Raw genomic sequence first — 7,702 nt, forward strand, 5'->3', positions numbered from 1 at the left:
TGAAAGAAGAAAGTGCAAAAGCTGGTTTGCAGCTAAACCTCAAAAAAACCAAGATTATGGCAACCAGCTTGATTGATAACTGGCAAATAGAGGGAGAAAATGTAGAGGCAGTGAAAAACTTCGTATTTCTAGGTGCAAAGATTACTGCAGATGCTGACTGCAGTCAGGAAATCAGAAGACACTTAATCCTTGGGAGAAGAGCAATGACAAATCTCGATAAAATAGTTAAGAGCAGAGACATCACACTGACAACAAAGGTCCGCATAGGTAAAGCAATGGTGTTCCCCGTAGTAACATATGGCTGCGAGAGCTGGACCATAAGGAAGGCTGAGAGAAGGAAGATCGATGCTTTTGAACTGTGGTGTTGGAGGAAAATTCTGAGAGTGCCTTGGACTGCAAGAAGATCAAACCAGTCCATCCTCCAGGAAATAAAGCCAGACTGCTCACTTGAGGGAATGATATTAAAGGCAAAACTGAAACACTTTGGCCACACAATGAGAAGACAGGACAGCCTGGAGAAGATGCTGATGCTAGGGAGAGTGGAAGGCAAAAGGAAGAGGGGCCGACCAAGGGCAAGGTGGATGGATGATATTCTAGAGGGGACGGACTCGTCCCTGGGGGAGGTGGGGGTGTTGACGACCGACAGGAAGCTCTGGCATGGGCTGGTCCATGAAGTCATGAAGAGTCGGAAGCGACTGAACGAATAAACAAAAACCCTCTGGCCTGGTCCCTTTTCTTTCTCAATTCAATTTTATTTACAGCCAAAAGGCCCAAATAGCAAGTCACAAATATAATCCAAAATTTGACATTAGGTAAAATAATTTAACAAGTAAAATATTGAATAGATATTACATAATATACTTAAAGCCCCAACTCATTGATTTGTTACCTTGCTTTTATAGCCATAGTTAAAAATTTGGCTGATACCTCTGTAATTTTAGGATTTTCATTGGGAAGTAAAATTTTAAGAAACTCAGAAGTATCTCTTCCTGGTTTTGATTTTAAAATAGGCCACTTAACTTCTTGCCGAAGACTCATAAAATTCACGATGCTTTCACTGCATTAAACAAAGATTATGGGACAATTCAGTACAGGAATTAATGGCTAAAGCCAAGTTTTGTCTTCACCTGTAACTTTTGGATCAATTATGGATATACTTTTCAGCTCCCTAAATATCAGATCAGTTTATATTTAAGTAAATACAGAATAGCTTTTTCAAAAGCCAGACTAAATGTGTTGCCATCAAATATGCTTTATGGTAGATTTAAAAAAAACACCATTTCTCAAAAATTTTCCTTTTCTTTTTCCCTGTTCAAGTTCATCTCTTTCCTGCCAAAATCCCTGTCCAACCCTCCCCTTTTGTCCTCTGGGTGAACATGCTGACTGATGAGGGCCATTCCTTAATCACAGCTGCAAAAACCTTAACCAGCTCCTTCTGCTGAAGATTTTGGCCATTTCCACATGAGATCGTCTCTATCTTCAGCGTTTCCAGCATTTCAAGGGCTGACCCCCTTTTTTGGATCCTACCATGCAGGAAATTCATGATAGAACTCGACAGTTTCAAAATGAAAAGGAGATAACTGGACTGGAGAAAAGAGGAAAAAAAAAACTTTAGTGACTACTAATCTGTAATTAAACACTTGGGAGGAGTTTTGCTGATGTTCTCTAAACAGAAAGAACGTATAACCTATATTCTCTGTTCATTCAAGGTTGCTGTTAAGTTTTAATGGTTCATAAACAACTGGTCCCCCAAGTAAATGAAAATCAAAAATATAATAAGCACTCCCCCACCCCCTCCTCTTCCATGATGCTAGGCCACCAGGGAAAGAGTCAGTAAAAAAGAGGAGACAGCCTCAATATAAGAACTTTTGCTGTGGTGGCAGGGAGATACGAAAAATATATTTGCTTGTCCTCCAAATAAACTTAGAAGAAATTCTGCCAGTTTTGACCAAATTAGTATGGTTTCCCCACACCTGATTATGTACTTCTACCGTCTGAACAGTTTTACTGTCCAGGCAGTTAGAATATACAACAGCCTTTCTCAACCTTTTGACCCTAGAGGGACCCTTGAAATATTTTCCAGGCCTACAAAATTATAGAATGGAATGGAATGGAATGGAATGGAATGGAATGGAATAGAATGGAATAGAATGGAATAGAATAGAATAGAATAAAATAGAATAGAATACTTTATTGGCCAAATATGATTAGACATACAAGGAATTTGACTATGGTGTGAGAGCTCTCAATATGTTTACATAACATCAGAAAATAAACAATAATAAAGTAGTAATATTATTTACTAAAACTATACAATCAAGAAAAGAAAAGAATTAAAGGAAAATAATACTATGACTATTAACTAACACACACTCATATTTAAAGGGAGAATTAAAGGACAATATACTGCATCTGTTGTCTAACATATGTTCACATTTGACAGAGCATTATTCTATTTGTTTCATGGGTAGGCCTGTATATATGCATTAACCATGTTCTTAAACTAAAAATAAAGAATGAAACTTACCTCTTTAATGTGAAGTTGCAGGAATTTGAAATAACATTTTAAATAAATCCTGATCTCCCAGGGAACCCCCTAGTGACCTCTTGCGGAACCCTAGGGTGCCACGGAACCCTGGTTGAGAAACCCTGCTCTAGAACAACTCCAGTAATAGCAAGTAGAGGTAAGATTTTGGTCTCATTTGGCTATTGGTGACAACAGTCACTTGGCTTTATTGCCACCAACATCACAAAATGCTTCTGTGCATTGCAAAACAGCTTGTGTGTTTTTTTCCTTAACTTCTTCATTTGCTTAGGACAACTTAGAAACAGTATTCTAGCCAGCTAAAAATGCTTGAACACAATACCTTCTGCTCAGATAATCGAATATGTGATTTGCCTCATGTCACTTTCTGTTAGCTAGAAAGAAAGTGAGAGTGGAGGGGGAGAGAGAGAGATGAAACATTACATTTTGATCTGATTTCCCCTGGGTAAAAATCAAAATCATTTTTGAACTTTCAATGTAATAATGCTTTAGTCTTGCCACAAGTGAATCTCTGGGCATTTTGTAGAAGCTGTGCTTATTTTGCTTCTTGGGATGAAACACTAAGTGGTTAATAAATTGATTGCAGGACAGCCTCAGAATTTTATTTTTTGGAAATTCAAGCACGTAGCTTTGCTTTTAGCTACTGTATATCAGATGGCTGTAGTAAACAGATGGAACTCTGGCACTCTTGACAGTGGCAAGAGGTGGAGAATTTGCAGAGCACCATGAAACCAAACTGAACAATTTAGCCTTAGACATCAAAGTTGCCCATTTTTAACCATCATTAAAACTAGCTAACTTCTACTGAGTCCTTGGTGTTCTCTGAGCTTGGTTGTTTTCCTGCAGATGTTTTGATGCCAGGGTGGGTAACATCAGTGCCTGGGAGAGCTGGGAACTAATTCTACTATATCATAGCACATCTTTCCTTGTAGACTGGTGGCCCCACAACTCATCATAAGCCAACAAGTGTTTATTGCACAGCACATATCAGCTTTGTAATGAATTAACATTTTCAAAGGATAGGCTTGTGTAAATCTTATCAGGCGCTGTAAGAGCAAAAATGGTCTCATATCTCATTCATTGGAGTGCTTGCCTGAAGATTTGCATTCCGTGTTCATGAGCCAAGGGGAACTCGGTCTCTTATTGCTTATGCATATGTCTGTAAGTAATGATGGTCTGCAGTTAGAACTGGAGCAGAATGCAATGATGCAATAATGATGCTATCCATTCAATCATGTTCGATTCTTGGCAATTCTCTGGACCAGCTCTCTCCACTTTTTCCGATCTTGTACGGCTTCTTTTAGTTGTTTTATGCTCTGGCTGGTATTGGCTTTGATAATGTCTAGCCACCGTGTCCTTTGGCGGCCTTGTTTCCTTTTACTGCTGACCATTCTGAGCATAACTGCCTTTTCCAGCGAGTTTGATCGCATGACATGGCCGAAATAAGCAAGGTGGAGTTTGGTGATTTTGCCCACCACAGACATATCACTATATGTCTGGTTTTACATGCTCCAATACTCACTTATTTGCCACCTTTGATGATCAAGGAATGCAAAGGAGCCTTCTCCAACACCACAGCTTGAACGAGTCGATTTTCCTCCTGTCTAGTTTTTTCATGGTCCAATTTTGGCAACCATAGGTAGCTATGGGAAACACGATAGTGCAGACTAATCTGCATTTAGTTGCCAGGCTGATGTCCTTGCTTCTCCATACTTGATTCATGCTCATCACTGCTATGTGACCCAGTGTGATTGGACACTCTGTTTCTGGACTGCATTCACTGCTGTGATCAATCAGCAAATATAGGAAAGAAGGCAATGGGGTATGCCAATTATTATGGCCTGAAAGAACAACAGCCAGTCTTATATTAATCAGATGACACAGATCTTCTCAACTAGGAGTACACTGGAAGCTATTCTCCAATTTCCTGAAAATTTTCATCTGTGATGACAAATACTTGTTTTCTGCCTGGTTCTTGTGATAGTTGGAGAATTCCATCTGAATTACTTTGGGGGGTGTTTCTGAGTTTACTTCAGAGAATGCAAGTTTTTTGTTGTTTTCCTAAGGCTACCTTTCCTGTACCAAACTGGGAGGCAGATAGAATGAATCAACGATTTTGAAAAATTCTCCAAGGGAAAGAGAAAAATCTCAACCATTTCACAAGTATAGGACAGGAGTATCCTGATTGAAAAAGCCTGATGGGAGGGGTTTCGTCTTGATGCTGCCCCACAAGATTGAATAGTAGCATGGGAAACTGGGAAGATTATAGGAAGGGTTAATAGAGCCAGTTTGATGTAATGGTGTAGTGGGAAGAAGGAATGGCCTTGAAGGATAGGAGAAAGAGCCACTACTTAAAGCAATGGCCAGATAAAAGGGGATTGAGCCTGGGCTAAGAAAGTAATCTGAGTAAACATCTCAGGTAAGCCCCTCCCTAGTTCACATGAAGATAAAGTGAGGGAGGGGGAAGCACATTCAGACTTGCAAGATTCTGTTACTATAGCTGTTACAATAGAAGTAAAAGGTAAAGGTTTCCCTTGACGTAAAGTCCAGTCGTGTCCGACTCTAGGGGGCGGTGCTCATCTCTGACCTATATGGCATTGGTTCCTTAGACTGGTATATCTTATAGGGCTGATAACTGATTAAGGGCACTGGGCTAGAAACTAGGTGACCATGAGTTTTAGTCCCTCCTTGGGCATGAAGCCATCTGAGTAACCTTGTGACAGTCATTCTCTCTCAGCCACAAGAGGAAGAAGGCAATAGTAAACCCCTTCCAAAAATCTTGCCAAGCGAACTGCAGGAACGTTATTATTATTATTGAGGGCTGGTTTGGTGTAGAGTTAAGGCACCAGGCTAGAAATCAGAAGACTGTGAGTTCTAGTCCCATCTTAGGCATGAAGCCAGCTGGGTGACCCTAGGCCAGTCACTATCTCTCAGCCCTAGGAAGCAGGCAATGGCAAACCACTTTCAAAAATATTGCCAAGAAAACTGCATGGATTTGTCCAGGCAGTTGCCAAGAGTCAGGATGGACTTGAAGGCTTAACATAATTATAGAGAAGATTACACAGTTAGATACAGGACATGTGCATGTTGGCAGAATGCTGGGAAAGCCTTTAGCCCAGGAGAGATCAGAAAAGTCACACACACCAGGCATTTCTATAAAAAATAATTTATTTACAGAAAGCAAACCAAAAGCAAAACATATTTAAAGGACTTAGCTCTCATTGAGAGCTACCTGGCTTGCTACATGCTGGCAGAGAGAAAAAAAAAAGAGGAAGTAAGAAACAAGTCCGGGCAGGTTTCCTCCCCCCAGGCAATTTGCATGAAGCACGTGAGAGGAGACAATCAAATACAACCTCTTCACCCGGCCAAAATGATTAGATACAATAGCAGTCTTAATCGTTAGTAGGAAAACCTCAACAGTGCATGTACATGTCAGTGGGCTGAATTTTGGCAGCTGTTTGGCTGCATCCCTTATCCATTCTCCAAGGAGGGAGATCATACTTCATGGTTATTTTGCTTGCACTTGTTTCTGATCCTCCTTGTAAGGAGTTACCAACTATTATGACTTTCCCTTTTGTCCTCTTATAGGTAACAGTTATATCCTGTTGCAATACTTCTGTTGTTTGCTCAAATAAATTTTCATCTTCTCTTGGAAGCTGTTGTAGCCACTTTCTATCCCAATTCTGCCTATTCTTTCTTCAAACACCATTCTGAAGTTTTCACTTGGGGTAAAACATGTCCAGCTGTTCTCGGGCAAAAATAGAAACATACAATCACTGCATGTCATGAATGTTCTCCCTGTTCATCTTCTCATTTCTTAAGACATGCCTAATAGGAATGTTTTTATTATTTTCTTCTCTTCTCTTCTGAGAACTGTATGGCTTAGAAAACCTATTAGCTCTCTTTCCCTTGAACTCTGTTGAACCTCTGTTACCTTCTTTTCATTCTCTCAGTAAGCTTGCTGCTGAGAAACTGGCTGCCTTATGTTCCTCTGACAGTTTCTACAGCAACCTCTGTTTACTCAGCAGAACATAGTTCCCCACAGTGGATGATTAGCAACTCTCGGGATGTACTTCTTGCAGTCAGCAGCTATTCAGAAAATGACCCTTTCATTCCACACAGCTAAGCAACATTAACCCTAAAAATATTCATCTTTTCTTTTTCTCTTCCTCCTCTTGAACTCCATTACCGAACTCCTTTCAGATCTCTTTGTTCATTCACTCAGCAAGCCTGAAATGGGAAATAGAGAATGTTTGTGGGAAGTCTGTTGTAACTCTTTTTCCTTCCAGCACGATCTGCTATCTTTCAGTTATTACTATAGAAGGCTATCCATTACTATGTGCTGATGAAAGTAACAGAAAACTTGTTTTCACAGCTGTACTGAAGATTCTTCATAGCTGTATTGAAGCTACAGCTGGTCCAAAATGCAGCTGCACAGATGATTTTGGGTGCTTCAAGATCAGCACATATAACTCCCTTGCTCTGCAAGTTGCATTGGTTGCCAGTCTGCTTCCAGGTCCTATTCAAGGTGTTGGTTATCACCTCTAACGCCCTACATGGCATGGGTCCAGGCTACCTGAGGGACCATCTCATCCCCGTTACATCAGCCCATCCCACCCAAGCATGCAGAGAGGGCATGTCGCAGACCCCGTCTGTAAAAGAACTCCATCTGGCGGGGTCCAGGAGGCGGGCCTTCTCTGCAGTAGCACCCGCCCTTTGGAACATCCTTCCCCCGGAAGTGAGGCTGGCCTCCTCTCTTCTGGACTTCAGGAAACAGCTCAAGACCTGGTTCTGTCATCATGCCTGGGGCAGGAGGGAGAGTAGCCATTCCTGGGGATGGTTGGTTCCCTAGTTCTGCCAGGACTGGTTTTATTCCCTCATGCTTTAAATTAGATCCACCATGGCTTGGACTTTATTGCATTTTATACTGATTGATTATTTGTAGTATTTATGATTTTATTGAAATTTTAAATTGTTTTTATTGTGAACCACCCAGGGTCCCCTGTGTGGGGGAGATGGCTGATGATAAAAATCTGATAAGTAAATAAATAAATTTTCTTTCTTTCTTTCTTTCTTTCTTTCTTTCTTTCTTTCTTTCTTTCTTTCTTTCTTTCTTTCTTCCTTCCTTCCTTCCTTCCTTCCTTCCTTCCTTCCTTC

Source organism: Candoia aspera, chromosome 14, assembly GCF_035149785.1.
Source record: "Candoia aspera isolate rCanAsp1 chromosome 14, rCanAsp1.hap2, whole genome shotgun sequence".
In the NCBI taxonomy this organism is placed as follows: Eukaryota; Metazoa; Chordata; class Lepidosauria; order Squamata; family Boidae; genus Candoia; species Candoia aspera.